The 24649-nt window shown below is 39.1% G+C and overlaps 1 protein-coding gene across 3 annotated transcripts in view; it reads left to right on the top strand.

Annotated features, from left to right (window-relative positions):
- Positions 1–24649, top strand: part of peak1 (pseudopodium-enriched atypical kinase 1) — a 98817-nt gene that overhangs the window by 5059 nt on the left and 69109 nt on the right. The window contains exons 1-2 of one of the 3 annotated variants that reach the window (XM_035156887.2): positions 1608–5365; positions 13788–13894. The gene's annotated coding sequence lies outside the window, so the exon portion shown is untranslated. Of the gene's footprint in view, positions 1–1607; positions 5366–13787; positions 13895–24649 lie in introns of those variants that run through there. The other 2 variants (XM_035156886.2, XM_035156885.2) reach the window with 2 other exon arrangements.

The raw sequence follows: 24649 nt of genomic DNA, 5'->3' as shown, positions 1-24649 counted from the left end.
CAGGGCTTCAGCTAGGTAACAGGTGTGACCTAGAGGTTAAGGAGTACACACACACACACACACACACACACACACACACACACACACACACACACACACACACACACACACACACAATTACATACTCTCTCTTGATGTTGGGCCGGTTTCTATAGAACAGCAGTGATACACATACCATATTAAAATCGTAACTAATCCAGGTTCATGCTTCTCCATATCTGAAGGGGCTTTGAAAAAGAGATCACGACAAATGATCTTAATGAACTGTAGTGTTGCTCCTCACACACTTCAATAAAATTATACCCTTTTTGTTTGATAAGAGGTTTGTTAAAAATATATAATTTGAGGTATTGTTAATTAGAAACGAGGTATAAAGTTCGACATAACGCACCAACATAACTTTACATCTCCCAACTCTACTACTCCATTTCTCAAATGTCACTCTCTTTTTGGTGAACAACACTGTTCCCCTTTCACACCAACAGGTATTTGACCATGTAGTTGCCCCTTCAGCTAAATATCCCAGGTTTTAGAAGGTCATTGGAGCCTGATAAAGTGCAGTTTGGGCTGGAAGCCATGTCTACAAACTTCAGCTCTGCCTGCAATCAAAACAGAGCTGGAGCCCAGTCTCATTTTGTTTTTGGATCTCTGCTCTTGATATGATTTGTGTTGGCAGCCCCAGGTCATGGCTTATAGTGAGCACATTTTACAGTTACCAGGCAATAACATCGCACCTTCCAAAAGTCAGGGTAATGTCATCTGAGCCATCCAGGTGGGAAGATGTCAGAACAAATCAAATTAATGCACTGGAGCCCAGAGCTCAAGCACCAAGATGAATGATGAACTATTTAAAGTTCCTCAACAACAAATCTGGTATGTTATTAATTGGATTATCAAAGGATAATGTTTTTCATTTGAAGCGTATTCCTTCATTAAATCACATTCTTATTTGGGTTTGAGGAATTATGCATCATTGTCAAGTGAAAATATAGTTTTTTTTCAGACTTGTTGCTTGTGACTTTTCATCACATGCAACATTTAGCAATATGCAGTGGTCACAAATAACACAGAAATGCCTTGTTTTGTGTTTTTCTGAAACTCAGGCAGTGATATCCATGTGAGACAACAGACTGGCATCCTGTTTTACTTTGTCCATTGTGGACTAAAGCAAAGCACTTGGTTCATCTTGGTTAACTCCTTGTTAGACAGTGCAGATCCCTGACAAACTTCACAAAGTAGTTGTGCTCTGAAGCAATGGAGGGAATTTTGCCCTGACTGCTGGTACCAGATATTAGCTCACTGTAACAAAACTACGTGGAACAGATTAGGGCTGTAACGATACTCCAAATCCTTGGTTCGGTTGGGACCTCGGTTTTTGAGCCACAGTTCAGTTCATGCCTTGTTTGTTTTTTTAAGTCGGGTGTAGTGCGTTAGAAAAAACGTGGGGGGAATTTATGGGTTTTATTAAACACCAACATTTGGAACAGTAAAGAGAAGAACACTTTTTTGGTCCACTATTTACTTTAATTGTATTGTATTTGGCTGCAACGCTGTTTACCCATGAAACTCCAAAAGTGTTTCGTGGATTCAAACACTTCACCGACCCCTCCATTGGCATAGTGTCGAGTTGATAATGAGTGAATTAAAACTTTTCAGTGAACTATCCCTTTAAGGAGATAACATCAGACATCAATTTTGTCAAAATCATGAATCCCCAAAAATGACTTTGACCCAAACCTATTAACTTTCGGACGTAATTTTTAACTTGCTGCCATGTTTCATAACCTGACCTGTAAACTACATGCTGATTCGCTGAATAAATTCATCAGGTTGTGTTTAAGGAAAGTACTGGCATTTGATATTTTATGCTGTAAACCGAACTTGCAATGCCTTGACAACAGACAGTAACAAGTTTTATACATAAGGTCAAACATGCATTAAAACTGTAAAATGTGATAAGAGTCTAATACGTTTGGCAATGGCAATATACGTCTTGACTTTGTTTTACCTTGTTGCCCTGCCATTTATTCACTTTGTGAAGAGAGTTGATAAATGTTAAACATTTTCAGTTTGACCTTTTTAAAGGAATGTTGACTTTGTAAACATTGTCTGGGTATGTCAAGGCTATTGCTCTGCTGATAAGCTATTAGCTATGGTGTTGATCTTGAAAATACAAGTCCAATGAGCTATTAGCTGAGTTAGGTTATTATTTAGTAATGGCTCATATAAAACCTTATGAAATGTGTAACGTAAAGGCACGTCGGCCTGTAGTGAAGATGCTTCTCTCTAACCTACAAACAACTTATTCATGATAGGTTTAGTCTAAAAACAAATACTAATTGCTGTTCATGAATAAGTTACGATGCATTATCCCAACCAGGGTCTGTACCACTGCTTTAGTTTGCTCTGCATACAAATGAGAGCTATTAGCTAGGATGATGACTCTAATGACTGAACTCTGGCTTAAAGTTGTATGCTGCAGTTCACCTCTCAACAAACTTTGTCCATTCACAAGTGTGAATGTTTCTCCTTCTCACAGAGCAGACAGAGTTCAGCTATTCAGCACATCCAGAAGTGACTTAATGGGCCTAAGCTATTGGACTCAGAGATTAAGTGGTGTCAGATATTCTCTGTTTGAACTGAATAGTGGGTGTGGGAAAGACAACTACTACCACCACCATCATCATCTTCCTGTGAGGTCCACTATTCAAAAGCAGAGGCAGGGCCAGTGGTAACGTAAGGACTTTTCATGGTTGACGTCTTTCAGACACCTCACCTGTCTTCCTAATTGTAAAAAAAAACTTTACAGTGTCCTGTTAATGCATGGCTAATAGCTGACTCATGTAGGTCTTACTAGACATTACATTGACTATTTGCTTTTGGTACTTAGCAGAAAGTCTAATGGAAGATAACCTGACAGCATATACAATGAATGCTGTACTATTTTTCATGTCGTTTCACGTTTGTCATTTCACCCTGGCTTGGAGACCATCCACAAACCTGGCTCCAACACCAGTATATGCGTTCGGACTGAATATGAAAGATAATTGTGGGTTTTGGCTGTGGGCAAAGTCACCTCACTTATTTTATTTAAACAGTATTAATGATTGAGGACACATTTTTGAGTGGTTGTTCACACATATACAATCTGTCCTCAAGTAGACTCTCTGACCCTGAAACCAAAGGAGATTCCTTCAAGGGTCCGTCCAGCTGTGATACATTCCAAGCTTGATAAGTTCTGTATTTTCTCAGGCTACAGCCAACTAACTGAGCAGTCGACTTTAACTATGTTGTGATGTTGTTTCTTCTCGTATTTAACACATTCCTATGGCATTTTGTCCCCCCAAAAACTCACAAGTATATTATTAGAGAAAGCATAAATGGAGAAAGAATCAATTGCATAATAAATAATAAAATACATATAAGGTTTGTTGTGGTTTTCTTAGTTTGAGAAGCATCCAGGTCGAACAAAGCTGTTGTGTCGGTAACTTAAGTCAACCATGTCATGTCAGATGGGGACATTTAAAGTAAATTGTCATTGTAACAGTCATTATTTGAAGTCTAAGTGGTTTTCATGTACAAAACAAAGCCTATTAGTTCTTCAACAGAAGCTCCAACTTTATAGTCCCACAAACAGAACGGAAGAACAGCTGAAGGGTGGATATTCCTCTATCCAGTACAGGAGGTGCTGTTGCTGAAACAAACACGCAAAAGTTTATTTGAAATTCTTGATATTTTAAAACTTTCCTTACTGAATATTGGAAATATTGTAAACATATATACAATGTTTTTTAATGGTCTTTTAGTGTTTCTGATATACAGTTAAAAGACTAACAAGTTCAAGGGCATCACTTTTGAACAAACCCATTAGCAAACATCAAAAATCAAAAAAAATCTGAATCAAGTCATCCTGCTACAGCAAATGGACTGGTAACAAAATGGCCATTCATCCTGACTATCAGTTTAATCACATATAGGGCAAATTCAACTTGACAACTTCTTGAGTCACAACATTCAGGGAAGTTATGTTGCGTAATGTTTTTAAACATTGGATTCTTGACGTCAAAAGTCCCAAACCACCATCAAAGAATATATAATGCCTAAATTAGATTGTAGATAATGTAGCCTTTTTTTCTACCATTAATGTTATTATCTTTAAAGGTAACTTTGCAATATATTCTTAACCTTTGAGCACTTAATTAATCGTTGCTTACTTTATTGACATGAAATGTAAAGGTAGAGCCTGAATAAAATGTTCTTTCTTAGAGTTTTGCAATCTGAGCTTCTAATACCTCCTTATGTCTGAGACAGCTCACAGCCTGAGGCTACGAATATGTGGTGGGAGATCAAAATCCCTGGATGTACCTGGTTTCCAATTTAATTTAGAAGAAAGATGCCTCGAAACTCTGTCCCAATGTTCTGCATTTATGGTGATTAAATCCGGATGTGGATGAATATGGGCTAGAGCAAATAACTATGAAATACAAATAAAAATCGCTGTCAACACTGCAAACGAAGTGACATGCAGTTGCATGCATAGCCCACCCAGCATGTGTGCACACCTGCACGTGCACACTTTATGTTTTCAACACTGTCCACATGTATCTCTGTAGCAGGTGAAAAATATCTCATGTATCACCTGTGTTACTGCAGTTAGGCTTTTGATCTTGGTGAGTGTTGGCACGTTTCTGGTTCAGTGGCTACTGCTCTTGCGGGATTTGAGTCTCACTGTCTAAGACCCTGACTGACGGTAACACTGGAGACGTGTGCTACATCTCCAAACTTTTCCGGTGGGCAGGGAACTGGAAAACTCTCCCGACAAAGCTTGTCAAGTGACAAATGAAAGGATCTTTGCTATACCTTTTATTATTAAGCCATATCTGTGCTTCAGTTGTTTCTCTGGATTTTCAAAAAAGTTTTACATGATCTCTAACATTTTTATTGCCATGATGTTGTTTTGAACTCCATATATGGACAGATAATTCTCCCTGGCAGGATCTGTGATCTATCTACATAAGTATTTGTTTTAGTTAGGGCAAGGCCTCTGTGATTGGTTGTCTATGGTGGGGGTCAAAACAAGACTGCCTTACACAAATGTGTCGAGAGCACAAAGGGATGTTTGCTTTTGGCCATGTTTTGACCTCACTAACTCTGCTGGACTCAGCCTGTATCTTAAAATAACTTGCTACGTGTTCTGCTGAAATCTCTCAGACATACCTTGCTGCTGTAGGACTTGTTTACCATGGTGAAACTGATCTGTCCCTGGTGTTGGAGATTACAGGCCTAGACGGGGGCTACTTGTGTACCTCAGTGCTATCTGGTCGATTTATCTGAAGCATCAACCTTTCAGGATGAAGTGTGGCAGGTTTGTGGATACGGGTTGTGTGAGTCTGTATGTTTGTTGGGGATCGAATACCATCAGTTACACAACTGTACCAGCAGAAGAAAACTTATAGACGGCTTTTTGGAGGAACATTTTGCAAAATATCCTTTAGTTGCATGGATATATTCAGTATGGTTGTAGGATGTAGAGTCTAAGTATTGAATATGTTTCTTAATTTGCATCTTGACAAGTCTCATAAATTACAGATGACAGAGATGGAGGCTGTGGGTGTGGTGCTTCTCTGCAAATCCACCCTTAATAATGGTTCTTCCTGACACTGCAAATGTGTAAAAGCTTCCTCCACTGTTCTGAAAGCTAAACTAGGTCAACATGACTCACTTATTTCTATTCAAATTCCAAAGCTCTGTTTCTTATCTCTTGTTCATACAGTAAGACCCCTCTTCTTTTTTTGGCATTTTCTAATCTTGTCTTAATTCAGTAGTGAACGGGTCCGACTTTAAATACTGCTGTGCCTCGGCTTTGTTTGAATTAGGCTGTTGGGAACATTGTGTTAAGACCTGTCTTGAAATGTGGACAGAAATATATCGTAACGTTATAGTTTGGCTACAAGCCCTTGTAGTTAGCATGCATAAGCTCAAAGGGATAACTTGGGTTCACCATGAATGTGCAACCAAATGTTTTGGTTAGATAGGGTATTGTTTAGATTTTGTGTTAAATCGATACTGTTAAAATGTTACCGGTGCCTAAACGGTTACAGAACCGATAATTATTTCTTTAAAAAAAAAAAGCACAAAATGAAGGTCAACAACAAGAATGGCAATTTATTTGCTAAGGCAAATTTTAAGTTGAAATCCAACATATTAACTATAAACAGTTTAAAGTAAACTTAATTGTAATATATACATAAGTGCAAAACTCATAAACAAAACATAACAAAACATAACAAAATCACATAATGAATAAAACTGGTCATCAATTGTCTCCTTACTGGATAGCACTGCCAGCTGATGGGCTCGACACTCTGTAACGTAACCTGACAAACACAGAGCATCCCTCTACTTTCAAATTGTATCTTGAATGTCGCCAGGTGCTTCATTATCTGTAGGCTAACACTTGTGCTACCAGAGTCATCTGGAGAGTGTGTTGCCACCAGAGTTAAGTGTTAACTAGGCACGTGTGGTGATGTTTATGTTGTCTGTAAGCAGTTCAACTATTTCGGTTCAGAGCCGAGAAACCAAAATCTGCTTTGTGATTCGGTCTGGTTGGTAGGATTTCGGAACCCAACCCTTACAGTTGTGCAATATTTGATTTTCAAATTAGGGTCAAGTTCAGTTATGCAGGTAGGCTGTCACAAAGAATGCTTCATCTTTGAAATAATGCTTCCTTCATTCTATATAGGGACAACAACAAAATTAGATTTGGTCTGCACAGATTTGCTGGAACATTGAATTTACTGGCAAAGAGACTAACAATTGTACCTTAAACTGTTTGTCAGTCTGCATTCCGGGGTGGTTAAGACATTATGCAACATTTGTGGTGAAAAGGCATCCCAGAATTCAACACCTCATCACTTGTAAACAAACATCCGCTGACTGACCTTGCCTGACACAGCAAGACTCTTTTCCGCAAATAATCCTGTTGGTGCTGCTCAAATTAAATTTGCCGACTCACCCCATTTTCAAGTGACCCAGCTGAGTGAAGGCACAGCTCAAATTACCTGTTCAATTTACCGACCCCCCTTTCTTTTTAGCCTGTGTACAGACACACACAGTCCACCCACGCTGTCATCTCATTAGCAATATTAGCGCATGCATTATGTTTGTAACAGTAACTCCCATCTGGTTGTGTAAGTAGTTGTTGTTTGGTGCGTGACAAGATGTGGATCACATTAAGATTGAAATGGCAAGAAAACAAACACTCAGACCCTGGCACACGCCCAGGCCCATACCACAGCTATATCAGGCAGGCAGACTGGGGGCTCCTGGCTGGATGTTTTTAAGGGATGAGACGAGAGTGACAGTACTGTTTAGAATGATGTGAAAAACAGCACGTCCATTTAAAAAAAATAAAAAATCTAAAAACAGATGTCCCTTTTGAGATGAGAGGAGCAAGGTTTGAAGATTTGGTGTCTGAGCTCACTATTTACATGTGCAACTTCTGTGTGTGTGAGTGAGTGGCTGTGATAGCAGGTGGGTGTCCTGCCCAGATATTGGCATTGTGCCATTTGATTTGGGCCACAGGAGGAGGAGGACAAGGAAGAGGAGGAGTTTGCAGCAGTATGACCCAGACGACTGTTGATTGACAGGAACAGTGGCTGTGCAGAAACTAGCCAATAAGCATGAGGCGCCACAGCACAATAAGATTCAGTATTCAGTTCAATTTATGATGTCTGCTCCCATTACTGGGATGGCATATTGTAAGATCAAAGCGAAAATACAATGTTCAAACATAAGGATTATTTTCTCCCGTGGGTTTTCTCTGGCACCATTCATTTACACAAAGGAGGAAAGTCTGTTTGTTTTCTTTGTTGAAGAAGTGCAGTTATGTAAATCGACAATTTATATGCTAGACTAGGAGTGGGCTGATCACCAATGGCTCCATCCAAAAAAGACCTACATATTCCTGTATAGCAATTAGGTGGACATCACCCTACCAGAACATACACACATGTATTTACTCTGGCATGCAGGTTTCTCCCTTGTGCCAGCAGATCATCTTCCCCCTGGGCGAGTGCCGGAGTAGAACACCTGCACCGACACGTGATGGGGACTCAGCACAGATCAGAGGACTCTCCGCACTGTGCTCGTTTCTTGTTGCGTCAGAAAAGCATACTAGCTCTTCAGGGGTGGAGAGAGCAGCGGGAGGAATGTTTGGGAGATGATAATGTTTCTCACATTGTAATGTGTCCCTGCTTGTGTTATCGCTTCTTGCATTGAAATTGTGAAACAGGTTCAGTTGTTGTGAATTGTAAAGAATGTAGAGGGAATCCAAGATGTTTTCGAGTTAGAGAGGCTGTTCACTGAGAAAAAAACTTGTCGGCCAGCTCTGAAATCATCTGATAAACAATTTCTGGAACTTGCAGAATAATTGAAATGGGGCATAAACTGTCATTGGGTAATAGGTTATATTTTCTTGAAAAAATGTGCACATTGAAAGTCTAAATTAAACATTTATTTCCTGTCATTATCAGTAGAGAAAATAATATTTAAGCCTAAATTATTCCCCAGGTTTTAACTAAAACCTACACAGACACAAGTATCTACCTGCCCTACATCCACCAAACCTCTCTGGTTTTAATTAAAAGCTATCTCTTCTGCACACGCCTCTATGAATCCCCTACTGCATGTCAGCTACTTAAGCAAGACATGCTAATTTACTTTCGCAGTATAAGCAAGAATTAGGCTCAGTATAAAAGCATGACAGGAAGGAGGACATGCATATTAATCAGGCTGACTTTCCTCATAACGAGCTTTAATTAAACAGCGTTGTGGATATAATGATTAAAGACTAGTGCAAATATATCGTACAAAATTAGGTCAGCCCGTAGAGTGAGTTTCAGTATATATATATATATATATATATAAACAAGGTATTTTACCAATTTGTCATGTTTTTTGCCTCCTCAAAATCATGGTGATGTAGTGATTCTAATTTTACATTTATAGAAGGTAGCTGTAGGTCATTGTTACTCCAACCAGCATAAAGCTCAGAGGAAAGCATAACATACTCGAGAGTTAGATTGCAAAGCATGCTGGATTTTACTCAAAATCCAGCTGAAGTTTGGTTTGCTGAATTTTCTTTCCTACTGATGCCGTTCTTTTTGTCAGCCCAAACAAGCAGCTGTCTGCAAACAGCTTACTTTTTATTTAGAGGTTTTAGCTTTGATCCCATTTGCTGTGTCCTCTTACACGCTTGAGTCTGTTTTATCTAAAGTTCACATACAGTACATGGAGACCTCTGATGGGCAGTTGGTAGTTACCTTGTCAGTCAAACCTTTGTGGGGTCTAGAAATTAAACACCCTCAGTTGCAGTTGCAAAATCAGAAGCTGCAGTTTTCTTTCAAGTTTGTACTACAATTTTGTTGACAGTGAAGTGTGACTGGATAGATGGAAAAGCAGGTGTAGGAAACAGATAGTAGGAAATTGAATGTGCTTTCCATAGTGAGCTGCCCATAAGCTACTATTCCAATTTCAATCTATAATGAAATGACAGCTGACATGTTCGTTTTTTTTGTATCGGGTGATGTCATTCTCTGTGAGGCCTTAAAGTGAACAGCAAATAGAAACTCTGTAATCAGTAAAACTTTTCTGTTACACACTGGTGTTGCTGTACAGATTAAACTAGTTATATTATTGAGATTTAGATAGCTCTGATAGCAGTTGTTTTGTCTTGGGAGGAAGCCTGGCTTGATTAAAAAAAAAATATATATATATATATATTTACAGCCTTTGTGCTAAGCTAAGCTGACTGGCTGCTAGCTGTAGCTTCATATTTATTGTACATGCATGAAAGAAAGATGCTCAGCAAAAAGGGGAATGCACCCATTCCCATCATGTCAGACTACTCTTTTAATCTCCTTAGTTCAGTTTCAGTGTGGCTGATGAATTGTATTCCAGATTCAAATTATACAGTGTTTCAGTTCATAAAAATATCAAGTGCAAGCTTCCATTGATACTTTACATTGATCCTTTACATTGATTATAAAGCTCTTTTAAAGCCTTTTGCTGCCTTTTTGGTGATTGTAAAGTAAGACATTGATCTTGGAAGGAGATCATCTTAATGACCAAAACTGACTTATTCTATATTTACATACTGAGGCATGCCTCGGGGTTAGCAATAGACTGCAACATTGTGCCTCTGCACAAGCAGAGAGGCTTCCCCAAGGAGTTTGCGCTTGATCCTGAGCGATGTCTTCAAGTCACCCTTTTGAGTTTACATCACTTTTATCTGGCTAAAGTGGATAAAGTTTTTATGTTCAGTCTAAACCAGCTCTGTGTTTTCTTTGCACCAACTGGAGATTCTTGACCTTGGTTATTCTGTCATTCTGTAATTAGTGCCAACCATAAACAACCGGAATACCGCTGAGCATTGCCACGGGTGGCTGCCCTCGCCACGACAATCTGGAGTTTCCCTTTTGTCCTCAGATATGTCTGATGTAGAGCCAGCTGCCCACCCTGGGAGCTGAACTGTGGGACGGCCATATGGAGAGACGGGAAGAGAAAGTTGAAGAGTTAAAGGAAAGTGGATGGATTTGATGTATAAATACTAGTGAAAGAGGAACATGCCTTGTAAAGACAAAATAAAAAGAGGGGCTTGTTAAGTAACTTGTTTCCAAGAGACGTCAGTCTCCTTTTCTGACCCTCTGCAGAATCATATTTAAATATAGACTCTATTGCCATCTGAATGTGATGCAAGTTCTTGGCTCTTGGATCAGCATAAATGCTTTTCTTGCCCTGGCTCCAAGATGTACAATGATGACATCATGGTTAATGTACTACTGCGGAGCTCTCCATTCCAGTCATTTGTCTTATCGTTGGGCTAGCATACATATTCTTTGTGAATATTATATCCACTCAGTCACTAGTCAGAGTACCCTGGCTGAATATTCCTGAAGATGCTTGGGTCATGACGTAATCCCTTTCTTGTAGAGCTGGCATGGCTGGTGTATGTTTGGTGAGGTTGGAGTAGACGTTTGTCTTTTGACTCACAATCCCAACACCTAATGTATTTAGAAGTGTGTAGAAGTTGGATGTGAACTAGAGCATCACATATTCTTCCCTTGCAGCCCCAGCATCTCTAAATCCTTTTTCATTTTTTGTCTGGAATGTCCAGCTTTCCAGGCCGTTGTAAAGGTCATGGTGAACTTTCGGTTGTTGTTGTCGTCTTGGGAATAGGGTCTTGGCCTGAAGACATGCTCCACGGACCGTTGCAAACAGTCTGCTGCCCCTCCTGTGGCCTGCCAGCCCACTTAGTCTGCACACAATCAATCTAAGCACATGGCTTCTTGCAGACACCAGAGCGTTTTGTAAATGTTCAGCACAATTCTGGTTCTTTCCTTTCAGTGTAATTGGGAGTTTGAAAATACATTTTGTGAAAGTAAAGTCATGTCTTGTTTTACCATAAAAATAAAACAGAAATTCACAGAAAAAGAGTATCTTGTCCCGATAATAATATTCTCTAAGTGGCAATTGTATTTTCAGAATCAGGAATTTCAGATAAAAGTAAGAGCCTGTTAGAGCTGTTGTCAATTTGGCCATTGTTTTCATTAACATTTTTGAATAAAGTACAAAGAAAAAAGCACTCTTTCTATTTGAATGGAGAAAATTGAATACTTTGTTAATTTGGTTGTGACTGTAATATTTTTTATGATATTGCTACCAGCTAAATGATTGTCCTCATCGTTCAAACATATCAGAGATTAAGACAATAAGCAATCCTGAGAGCCACATCCGCCTCTTTTTCTAAATTTTAAAAATATTTTCAACTTTCTACAACTGGTTGGAAAGTCAGAACTATCCCAAATGTTCACACTGCAAACAAACTGAATCCTGGTTTCCAGACCAGGACCGACTCTACTGGTTGGACAACTTGTTGGTCCATTGGTCCAGCACCCGTTATTTTGGTTTGAAGTAAACTTAATAATCCAAAAGTCCAAATCCAAAAGGTTAAATGTAAAAGCACCCTTTGATTGAGGTTGAGTGCATTTAAATTGTCCGAAGCTTAAGTTGTAACATTTTAAATCACAACCTCTGTATCTCACTTCCTTTTGGCCTAACTTGTGCATTAAATCTGTCCATTATGGCTTCCTAGCAGCAGCTTGTGGAGGCATTATAACACAGACAGAGCTCAGCGAGTGGGTGCAAACTGCGTCTCTGCTGTTGGGATGCAATAAAACAGTTTGCATCACAGTAGCAGCCTGACGTGCTCAGCTCTCTATCTGTCCTGATTACCAATGCTTGACTGCCATTAAGGGACACATAAAGCTGTTAAACTATCTGCCTGTGAAGAAATACTGTAGTGCACTGTCAATTAGAGTCAGAGGAAGTTATGGCTGAAACCAGCATTGAAGTGAATCCCAGGGGAGAATTAGCTTGGCTCTACTCTATACATATTTATTTAATAATAATAATTTATTTATTTATATTTAAGTTGCCAGCAATATGGCAACGTGTTCACGTTAAAAAAATACATGTGTAAACTCCCAAATATGGACGTGCACTCAGCACTTACACCTGCGATTGTTTACACAAACAGACCCTGGTCACCTCCCCCCCGTCCTCTGCCCACTGGTGTTGGATTCTACATTAAAGTCTTGTTTAGCAAGTGGATCCCCATTAAGCAAAAAAATAAAACAGGCTTTCAGTGTAATCAGACTCCTCATCTAAACCCTCGGCTCATATAGTTGAGAGCCACTAGTTGTGCTCTGCTCTAACAATTCCTTATATAGCTGGGTTTTTGTCTGAGCAGACTACAGTGTGCGAATGCTCTGCCTGCAGGAATGAATTTAGGCCAGGGGAGTGGTTCATGTCTAATTTCTGATGACTCATGCTTATCATGAGAATTGGGATGTGACAGTGTTGTGGAGAATGTCTTTGGAATGGTTCGTTAGTCTGTTGGTATTATTAACGCACAGTCGGGTTTTTGGCTGGGTTATGTGAATATTTGTGATTCTATTACATGAGTAGTGTTTTTGTCATCTCATTCTCAGCTTGATGCCTTGTAGAGAGTCGCTGCACAAAAAAATTCTCTTTCAGCTTCAACCTTTTGTTAAATATTTCAAAATATTAGCATAATTTCCTGTTGAATCAGGAGAGAGTTTTCTCCTTCTCTCACTTAGTTGCTAATACTGTTGGTGACTATGCAAACTAGTTGTGTATCAAATGGAATCTGCTGACCAACCCAGCAGGAAGCAAACTGGTACAGACCCCAGTTTTACTGATTGATAAAGATAACTGACTACTTTCACCCCAACCATTGTTGACCCTGCTTTCCATGCCACAGTCCTTTGTGTTATGTAAGGAATCTCCGGACATGCAATCTGCCAATTGCCTATATTTCAACTCTCTCTGCTTTTCATTAGGGCTTGATACCGATTTATCATTGCAATTTTATTTTTGTCAATAGCAATATAACAAAAGTCCAATATATATCAATATAATGCTTATGCGTTGTGCAGGCACATGAGGAGGTATAAATAATTGATCGACATTGTCTGTTCTTCAAACTTAATATTGTCTCAAAGATTGTGGAGATATCAGTAATTTATGCTCAGTTGAAATTTTTACCAAATACCTAAAGGGGCCAGCTTTTTATGATTTATTTAAAATGTTAGTGAATTATAATTATTAGAAATTGTTCTGTGTGACTCTTGGTTGTACCTCTTTTCTGTAACTGTGACTACTCAGAAGTAGGAGCTGACATCTCCTGCTTCCCTTGTTTGCAGGACAGCTGGCTGCAGTCGGAGGATGCCCTGTGGCTTTGTCTGAATCAGCGTGTTCTGGTTCCTTCAGACCTGTAACACTCAAGACAGCAAGGCACACAGCCTGGCAGGTAAGCTCAGCCAAAAAGTTTTCTTGTTATTCTCGCTCCAAAACTAATCATATTAAGATGTTTCATCCCCTACCATTATGCAGTCTCTTTGTACATTAAATTAAATACTCCCAATGTACTAATGTCTCTCAGAGCTACTTCACAAAATAACTGAAAAAGACTGTTTTACAGCACTTTTTTAGTTTTTCTTTCTTTCTTATTTAAGAGCTGTGGCTGGTTGGGAAGTGTCGCTGTTGTGGGCCTATGAAGCCCATTGAGACTTGAAATATATTTGGCAGCACCGCATGGCAATGTAACAACATAAATTTACAGTGACACCTTCAACATTACTTCAACAAGATTGTAAAAATACAATTTTGACTGAAATATCATCATCTTCAGTCTGGCTTTTTACTGGCAGACTGGTTTGGACTTGTTCATTCTGATTGCTGTGACTCAACGTAATATTTGGAGAAGACTTAGTCTGTCATCCAAAGGGTTAGTTATCCTTGCACAGGGAGACTGGAAGGCCATATTGTGTGTTTTCAGATTGTCGGTTTGTCTATTCTTTGTGCCTGCCGCTCTATAAATCTCCCTCTCTACAACCATTACCTTTGTGCTTCTGCCAAACTGCTCAGCAGCCTCACCCTGTTAACACAGCTCCTATGGGCGTGTCTTTAACTTAGCGTAGGTCTTTCCAGAACACAGTTTAAACAAAATCTCCACAGCTCAGTTTATATAGAGAACTCTTGAGGGAGAAGTCTTTGTACATTTTTCTTGCATATTCTACAATGATAAAACACCACATTTTGAGGGTAATACTGCACGGTGAAAACATTATATTACTCTCTGGGAGTTTCTTTCAAACCAAGTTCAAATGATTCAGTTGATATGGAGTATTTCTTTATTATAGACTCATCTTCTCAGTCAGGAAAATTATTTCATCCTTTCTGACTTCATGGCAAAGTTATTTCAAAATCGTAGAGTCACGTCGCCTACAAAGCGCAGCAGCTATTTCTGGACATGTCTTGTTTTTGTTCTGTTTAGATGGTTATTACAGCCTCTGCTTTGATGACTGGGACTGTTGTGTTGTCTCTCTAAGTCCATCTGCATTTGATGCCAGCTTGGCTGCTACTGCTTTACTACTAAGTTAAATTCAAAGAACATATTTCCCATTCCTTTTTCCTCCTCCCCTGATATTTGCTCAGGTTTGTCTGTTGTGCCCTGCAAACATACAGTTTTTGTTCCCACATTAAGACAGGATGTTAACGTTTATACTTATATCCATGTATTTATGTGTAGTTTAAGAAATAAAAATTGAATTCTATTTCGAATTGTCTAAACTACGATAACCCAAATATGAAAATGCTGGTGTAGATGGGAGAGCTATTCAAAAACTTGTGTAATGATTTTCAGAAAGTTTAGTGTGCAGAACTAATCAGTGATAGGTGCCATTTAATAATTTGTCAATAAGTATTTAAAACCAAGTAATTAATAACTACAGCATTCCACTGTCCCAACATGCACAAGTGTAGGGTATTAAGGTAGCCTGATCCAACTTTCGGGGCAAGTGCATCTTTAATGATTCCCAGCTCTAATTAGCAAGATCCCACATTCATCTTTAAATTGACTTTGAAAAGGCCGGGGCATAATTGGACCTGCAAGCTCTTTGGTTTTTGAGTCCAGGCCAGCAAACACACACACCTCTGTATTCACAGGCTCCCACTGATAGGCCCTGTGCTATTCAGTCTCATGGAGGATCAGGAGGACCTTTAGGGGGGAGTTGATTTGAGGGGCTTGTTTTTGACATCATTATTTTCTAAATGCTGATTCACTGGTAGTGCCGTCATTAATGTGCTCAAGAGGTTTGGCATCCACATCTCTCCTTGGTTTCCTCTGGGGAACTTAATTAGTGAGCTGGGGGATGGGGGGTGGTGTTGTCTGGGAAAACTATCCGTGAATATATGATAGCAGCAGTTGTAAAATCAGAGCTTTATTATAGTAGCCATAATGTTAGGAAATTTAAATGAAGATGTTGTTGCACACTGAGGAATTCAAGTAGATTATTTTTAATGTGTTTTAAGTTATATTTTAATTCTCGTAACAGCTTAATTGGCAGTGTGTGCTGGCAGATCTACTTCCACAGGTCCAATGTTAATTTAAATATTGATGTCTGGCCAAAAAATGCACTGAAATGTAAAGGCAACATGCAAGATCTTACTGTAAATCTCAAACTTGACAGTACATTCAGAATTCAATGAAGAACACAAGTGCCAAACTCATCCAATAAATATTCATCGAGAGCATATGCACAGACTATTGAACTACATCAGTCAGTAGTCTGAATTAATGTCTGAATAGCTGTTATATGGTCTTGTGTGGATGTGGTGACACATGGCCGGTGGGTTTGAGTGCTGCCAAACTCTTGGAAACACCTTCATAAATCATTGATGGGTGAATGGTGGACATTCAGCTGTGCAGACATTGCTCTGGTTGACATTCCTGTAATTGGCATGCGGACCGCTCTCTTCCTCATGGCTTACATCTGTGGCATTGAGATGTTTGACAAACATTTGACATCTAGACGTGGCCTTGCATTGTGACCAGTCCAAAGCACACCTCTGCAGTTATGCTGTGTACATCAGCACCTGGAAATGTCACACCTGTCAGGTGTATGGATTAACTTGACTTGGGGAGAAGTGCTCACTAACACAGATTTAAACACATTTGTGAAAAGAATTTGAGAGAATTAAATGGGCATACAATGGATCTCAGAGCATGGTTTTCAGTTGTCCAGCAAGCGTCTTCCATCATCAGTATAGTATATATGGCAAAGTGCTCCCATACATGTGGGTGACTTCTCTAATTATTCATCTCCTTCAGTAACGATGGCTTTCACCTTCAACTGCTTTTGAGATGCAAAGATCACAACTGCTTTGATTTGACGGCATTTTTGTCCGTTACACCATCGGAAATAAACCCTTTGTATGCTTAGAAAAATATATTTTATTTCAACTCATGAAAATAGTCGACAAAAGAAAAGTATTGCATTTATAATTTTATAGTTTGTAACATAATTTATCAGTAAAATAAAGCTAGATCATGAGCTTAACTGTCTTAAGATAAGATGCTTCATCTGTTGTGTTACCTTTATCTGCAGACTGCATAACTCTATCTTCAGTATCAGCAGATATGAGCGGTAGTTTATCAGTTTTGTCTTCAGATTAAATCTGGTAATGCGTAATTATGCTGGGCTTTTTCTCTTCATGTTTGGATGCCTGTGGTTTTGCTACAGAAGCCAAGTGTACGGTTTTATACACTGTGCAGTTTCTGAGCTCTCTGACAGTCAGTGTATATTGACTGTATGTATAGATCTATCAAGATAACACGCTGTTGATGCATGGAAGCTCTCTAAATCACTCTACATATCGATTGATGCATTTCCCTGCTACGATTGTCCTCAATAAATGGATTAGGATGTGTCCTGAGCTTTTTGCCTCTATAGTTACCACTTCAACAATGCTCACTGAAAGTGCCCTCGCTCTCTGGTTACAATCGTAAACAATGTAAAGTTTTCCCATTAGGACCCCACTGATAAGGTTGTAATCAATTAAGCCATAGAAAGTATGCACTTCCAGGAAACGTGTTGTCAAAGTGGAAAAAAAAGATAGAGCTTGGATAGTGCTCTGTCCTTGAAGCCCCTCATGTCAACGAAGCCAAGGTCAGTGGAGATCAATAAAGGGAGTGGATGTCTGGAACATATATTTCCATTATACTCCTCTTCTGCCTCTCTCTGTCTCTGTCTTTCTCTCTCTCTTTCTATCCCTCCTGGACTTTCCCTGAAGGCCTCACTAAGTGGACTGTGGAAACCAGCAGCTGTTGGAGTTCCCATCAGAGCACCTTAGAGAGGGAAAGTGAATTTCACTGAAGGAGTCACAGGAGTCAGAAACATCAATATGAAATGATGTGGGGGTCAACCCTCTGCTTCATTTCTTTAACATTAGCCAGAGCAAACCTTGGAATAATAAGAGACAACTCCAAACCCGTTCACTAAAGCCACAAACTTTATTACAACTTTTTAAAATAGTCATACATTTGACTGCAGTCTGGCAACAATCGTTTATAAGCTTTCACTTATTCACACTTTTTTAAGCATTCAATTTTCATTAATTGTCATGGGAAAGCCATAAATTGTGGTATAGGACTATTTTAAATAATATTAGCTATAGTTTGAATATATAATGCCACCAGATGGAGATAAAAGTTGTTACAAAAAATGTATTTCACAATAAAAGTGACCGCTATTTACAGGTGTGTCTTAATGGAGTAATACATTTGTTTTAAGTTCCCTTTAATAAACAGTTGTCGTCTACTGTTTTTTTGGTATTCTTTTGCCATTATCTGCTGGTGGAACAAGGGTCAAGTGGTAAAATGACGTCAGGTTGACTTCTGAACCTTTTAGTTCCAGTAGCATTCTCTGTGGATTTAGGCAGCCTATTCATAAAGGTTTCAGAAGGTGGGTGGCAGTCTCCCTTAAATTCCACCACACTGTGACCCCAGTCCCCTCCTTGCTGCCTGCTAAAGTTATCCCAGGCCTGTTTCAACTTAGATAGGCAGGAATGTGCCATTGCATGAGAAGAGGTCATCACTCCTCATGGTTCTCACAGAGTCCTTAGTCAAGGCTGCCGAGATATGGACACATCATGACCAGCCTCCCATTCATCAATGAGGAATGTTGATATTTATTGTGCCTAAGGCTTAACTTTGCTTATTCAGGCTATTCAGAGGAAGTATCAAATGCTGTCGTTGTCATTGATGCTCTTTTTACTTGTGCAATCTGGTTTCTAGATTAATCTGTGCTCCAGTTTATTCCTATAATGAATTTATGACCTGTTTCACCTCAAACCAGCATTAGATTTCCTGTGGCCTCTGTCTTATTTAATAATCAGAATTTACGTTTAACCAGCTCTTGATCTGTGGGTCACAGAGAGCTGTGCGCATACTGTTCCTCCATAATGCCACCAAGTTGTCTCCAATGTATTGCTCTGTGACCGCAAGAGTGTCATTTAAGGTACTTTCCCACATGCAGCCTAACCCATAAGAGGCCTGGTAATTCTCTCTTGTCTCTTTAATGTGGGATCAGGAGCTGGAGTCAATTTACTGCGTAAGATGCTCTGAGTAATAAGCCAATTATTGATATTGACTGGAAATCTTTAATCATGGACACTGGTGGGAACAGACCAGCAACATTCATAAGTGAAGAACGTGGAGGTCAGTGATATGTTGATCTATGTCACATTGATATATATATACATTTTAGCTGTTATTGAATGAATCCAGCAATTGCCTTACAATTATTTTTGAAAGAGTATGTCTTTTTTTTCCCCTTGTGCATAAGGAAGCAATTTGGCATTACCCTGTATTTATGTTTCCAGCACTAAGGTTACTTATTTAACCAAAGTAAAGGATGATTAATCACAGCCAACAACTAGCAAAGCCAGAGATCTGGCTCAGAGCCGCAATTGAGCCACTGGATATTGTCAGGTTTTTTGGGGGGGGGTCCCAAACATTGTACAGGAGGGTGACTTTTGACTCTGTGGTGTTCATGGGCAATTTCTCATTTGTATATACTTTTTATATTTTCTGATTAATTGCAGTCATACGATAACATAAGGGCATTAGCTTGATTTGAAATTCACAATTTCAATATTTTATAGTGTCTGACAACCTTAAGTCAGCACTCATGAATATCGTAGAGGGGGAACTCCCTGACTTATGAAAATAGATCCAGTTACTCCACATGTTGCCATGTAATCTTCATGTCAGATTTATTGGCCATGAGTCCGCTCAAAGACTTTCAACTTGATCTGCTCCATGCCCTTTAGTCTGACCACCTATTGTTTCACTGTTTAGTCAACCTTGTCTCGCCCGGATCTTCAAACAGGCGGAGATTCAGCTGTTCAGCCTCTGCACCAGGGGGGCTGTGTGGTTTGTGCTTTGAAATGAAAATGAATAACAAATTAGATTTCATGCATTGGCGTTGATCCTCAAGTTAAAATGGAAAATTTCTAAAATATGTTTGACTGTTTTTCAACTGAGTAATGCTTCTGACCTTCTTTTCAAATAGGACAATATCTGTTGGTATATGTCAGCAGTGTAGTTAATGCTCTGTTTGTACAGTCACAGCACAGTCATACCCCTGCAACATAAACAATCTGCTTATTGAGTCTACTGAACTTTGAGTCTAATGGAGGAACATCTAATTATTTTATAAACTGCATATATATTATGTTGATTTGAAACTTAATTTTAAAGGCTGCAAGAGAAGCTGTATACATTTTTACTAACATTAACTGTTTTTGTAGTGGTTTTAAACGGGTTTAATTATTATGACATGAAAATGTATTTCAACAGCCTTAACAGTGGTGCACTTGTGAAATCACAAACTTGATGTCTTCTTGAGCTTGTTTGCAGCTGTTAAAAAGTGTAGCTGCACTCCTCCTGCAGGCTTTAATCTGTGGAATTACAAGCTAAAATCTCCCTCTTAGCACGCTTGGACCCTCAGAGACAAAATTTAGAAAGACTGCCAATAAAAGTGTAGAGAAACTTTGAAGCACAAGATGGAAAATAACTGTAAAAGTCTTTCCATCCACAGTTTGCATCATGCACTTTTCAAAGTGTTTCTTCCAACTATTTATTTTGAAAGCTATCGAATAGATAGATCGACAGAGTCTTAATTTATCATGCCTTGGGTCTGCACAGGCATGCATATGTAAACTAATACATGGGTTTCACGTAGTATTGGATCTGATGTGCAAGACTAGGTAAGGAAGTGACAGAACATTGCCTGCAACTGATTTAGCTGCTTTTAACACATAATACAGCATATTAGGTTTGTTGACAACCTGCAGCTATCCAAATGATTTCATAATCCTGTTTTACTGAAAAAGAGGTTTTCAGGGGCTAGAGGCTTTGTAAACATTTGTCAATGGTATCATGCACACAATGCTCACCAGAAGATAAGTCACAGGGATTTTCATAAAGGACGTAAAAACTGCACCCTGTCTCCACAGTCTGCAGCTAGTCCCTCTGTCATGCCCTTATAAAGCCTGTAGCATATAAAAATACTGGTTCAGACCAGCGTAACTAAAGTTACACACAAGAAACACTTTGAAAAGTGCATGATGCAAATTGTGGATGGAAAGACTTTTACAGTTTTTTTCCTTCATATGCTTCAAAGTTTCTATACACTTTTATTGGCATTAGTCAGTATACTGACTGAATGAAAATACTGGTTCAGGCTAATGTCAGCATGGTTGAGACTTCTTTGCTCCGTAGCCATCTTGCCATGTTGGACTCCTCTGCACCCAAACCAGACCCTGTTCATCCCACCCTCTAACATGTTTTTCCAGCTGTGTTTACATGCCAGTTCTCTGAAAGTTGAAGGTTAGGGTGAATGCCTTCCTCTATACCCGACTTCTGACATTTGTCAAGACTAAGCATCAGTCATGTTTGTCTTAACCTATTACTTGACATATAAATGTCAGTTCTAAGCTCACATACACATCGGAAACTCATTGATGTTGTAGGAAAAATATTATTTTCCTTCTTACTTCCACATATTTGTTGATTATTTCAAAATTGATTTCTGGATTTCATATCAGGCATTTGAGAAATTCCCTGGTTCCACTTATATCATATTTTTCTTGACTAAATGAAACTGAAAGATAAAAAAATACACTCCTTCAGGGAAAATCCTAGCGCAAACCAGTCAGTTTTTAAGCAGAGAAGAAAAACATCCATACTGCATGCATTATTGATGAGTTTGAAAAGGGAGCCTCTGAGCTAATCTTTCATCTCTAGTGTACAGCACTGGGTACCCCTCGATCTATGAGAGTCCATTCCCCGGCCTTCATTCCACACACATGCTCTGTTATTGATGATTTGCACTCCAAATTGGCCCATTTATTTGCAGAATAATGTGCAATCAGTATGCATGTACTCCAACGAACCAAGGGGCTGGTAATGAGGGATATTGGGGGTGAAGGCAATATGCTGTGATTATCTCAAAGGGTCAACCCCCAAGGTGGAATGTGAAAATGTGTTTTTTGGATCATATTTTTGTCGGCCTTGACCTTTGACTTACTCAGTTTGGAGCAGTGATAGAGGAAGCCCTTCCCCCAGTACACTTAGTCCTACATCTGTGGACAGACGGAAGTCTTTGGTCACATGATCTCTGGTCTCTGACAGTGTGATATGAGGCAAGAATGGGAGCAATGTGCTCTGTCTTTTTTGTACTGGTGAAAACTGAATACTTCTTGTGTTACGGAATTCTGTTCTAATTAGAGCTGAGATAATTGAGAATGAGTGATACTAAAAACATAAAGAGTTGCATTAAGCAAGGCTGGAGGATGCAGGGACTGAAGGTAAGGGAATTGATCTGAGTTTAGAAATGATGCAGAGCTGCATGAAGCCTTATTTTATGATCTGATTCATTTGTTTTTCAAATTTCAATCCTGAATCGAAAATTTGTTTTTGCATCTAAGGAGAAATTGTGTTTGCCGGTGTCTGTGGTCCCGATGTACTGTCCTCATTGGGCAGAAGGAAGACATACTTTTTACTGCATTTCAAAATAGTGGTTATCAATATCCTTTATTAATAATAATCTGTATCAGTCAAAAAAAACTAAAATACATTCATTGATTAAATCCTCAAAGCCTAGTCAGCGTACATTTTTTTTATTTCTTACCATGTACCTAGTGATCATTTAGGTTGAGATGTAAACTTTGGCTAAATCTAAGAGCTGAAGTATTTTTAAGGCCAGTATTTGCAGAAGTCCATGACCATTACTTGCAGTGGCACTGATGTTATTATCATCATTAAAAGGGATATTAGAAATCTTCATTCATGGATGACACTGGATACAGCAAACCCTTCAATCAAGGAGCTTACACAGTGTCATTAGTTTGCAGCTCATTCATTCTTTCTACAAAGGTAGCTGTCGATGCCACAGATCGTAACCTGCAGTTATGTGCCAGCACACCCTAGGTAATTGTCACATTTAAGTGAATGGCTGGAGGCAAACTAAATCTTTTAAATAACATGCAATGTTTTTTTTAAACTTGTTTCAGTTTGTGACTATGAACAAAGAAAGAGGATCCAGCTAATAATCACACATCAATGAAACCTTGAGAGAAAGATAAACCCAAACTTTTGTTTCTAGAAGGATGAAAACTGATATGTTTAAATGGTATGCAAGTTCTTATGTTGGACAATCTAAGATTGTTTCCTTCTAAAGTCAAAAGGTAATATCTTTCTTTCCGTGGACTGATTGTCTGTCCCTTTTTTTTTCTTTCTGGAAACGCTGTGTTACCTCTTGCCAGAAGCCCCACGGAGCCAAATCTGTCTTCATATGCCAAATGGCCAAAAGTAAATTAGATTTTTAAAAGCTTGGCAGGGAGATTGAGAGAAGAAAAGTGGAAACTATTTCAGGACAGAAAAGTGGGACATGGTTAAAAAATTGACCAGAAATATAATATCTCATTTAAGACCCCATGAAGGTGAAAAATAAACTTGGAGTAAAATAAGGTGAATCCCAGATGAAGCATTTCCTACATTTTTGTTGATGACTAATGTTAGAAAAACGAATAATTGTGATTGCAAGCAATGGAGATTGCTTTCCTGATGCATTTAATAAGTATTGTGTGTGTGTGATATAATATCAAGAGTGATAAAATAAATATGATTTCAGCTTGTGTTCCTGTCCCGTTTACTGAATGACAGAGATCACGTTTGTATCTTCCACTTCACACAGCTCTAGAGAAATTTTAGTCCATGCCCCTTCAACCCACATGGACGTCCATTACAAGTTGTGGACTATTAAAGGACCTTCTAAGCTTTTCATCCACATCGCTATCTCCCCACCCACATGCATGGATGGTCATTAATGAAATGTGTAGTAAGTGCCTAATTATGCTTAATTTTGTCAGTGCTAGTCACTTTTTCTATATCTCTGCAACTCACCTAGGTATTTAAAACCTGATGAGCCCATCAAATCACACAGACAATCTGGTGTATCCCCCTCATTAAAGAGTCCGTTTCACCTTTCAAATAACGTGGGCCTCGTATAACATGATAAACTGCAGTGGGGTGAGCTCATTATGTCATTTCAAAGGGTAAAACTCGCATCAGTCCGGAGCTACTTTGTTATAAATCCTCAAACCCTGTCAGGTTGCAACGTGATACAGCTGTAAAAGCCTCGGTCGCCTGATGCCAGTGTTGTGGTGTCCTGTTGCTGCATGTCTCTCACAAAATCAGCTGTTGATGGAATGCGAAGCTGGTAGGGCTGAAATGTTTCTGGGCAGACTGGCATACATGTGCGGGCATCGGGAACGTAAAACACTGTGTCTGAAGGCGCGGTAACAGTTTGCAATGCGTCACATTTATCCGGGGGTATAAACGGCACAATAATTGCAAACCTGAACAATGCAATGCAAATCCTGTTGCTTAATGACAATTTCCTTCCACAACTTTTCTTCGACTAATGAGCTAATTAAGAAGTAGCTGTGACTTCAATGTGGAAATGCAAGTTTCTCAGCCTCCATATAATTGGCTAATGGTATTACTTTTTGCACTGTAGTTAATGATAGGACACTGAAAAGTGCAGCATTTGTTTATGCCTTTCCTTGCTAAATTGTCGTACTTCCTGACAGACCTGAAGCAAACGCTTGCAATATGTAAAAATATCTGGCAGCAAGTTAGTTTGCAAACTCCTCT

This window comes from Hippoglossus stenolepis, chromosome 5 (assembly GCF_022539355.2).
Source record: "Hippoglossus stenolepis isolate QCI-W04-F060 chromosome 5, HSTE1.2, whole genome shotgun sequence".
In the NCBI taxonomy this organism is placed as follows: domain Eukaryota; kingdom Metazoa; phylum Chordata; class Actinopteri; order Pleuronectiformes; family Pleuronectidae; genus Hippoglossus; species Hippoglossus stenolepis.
The sequence above is the reverse complement of the archived record's forward strand: the minus strand, read 5'-3'. Positions and strand labels throughout refer to the sequence as shown.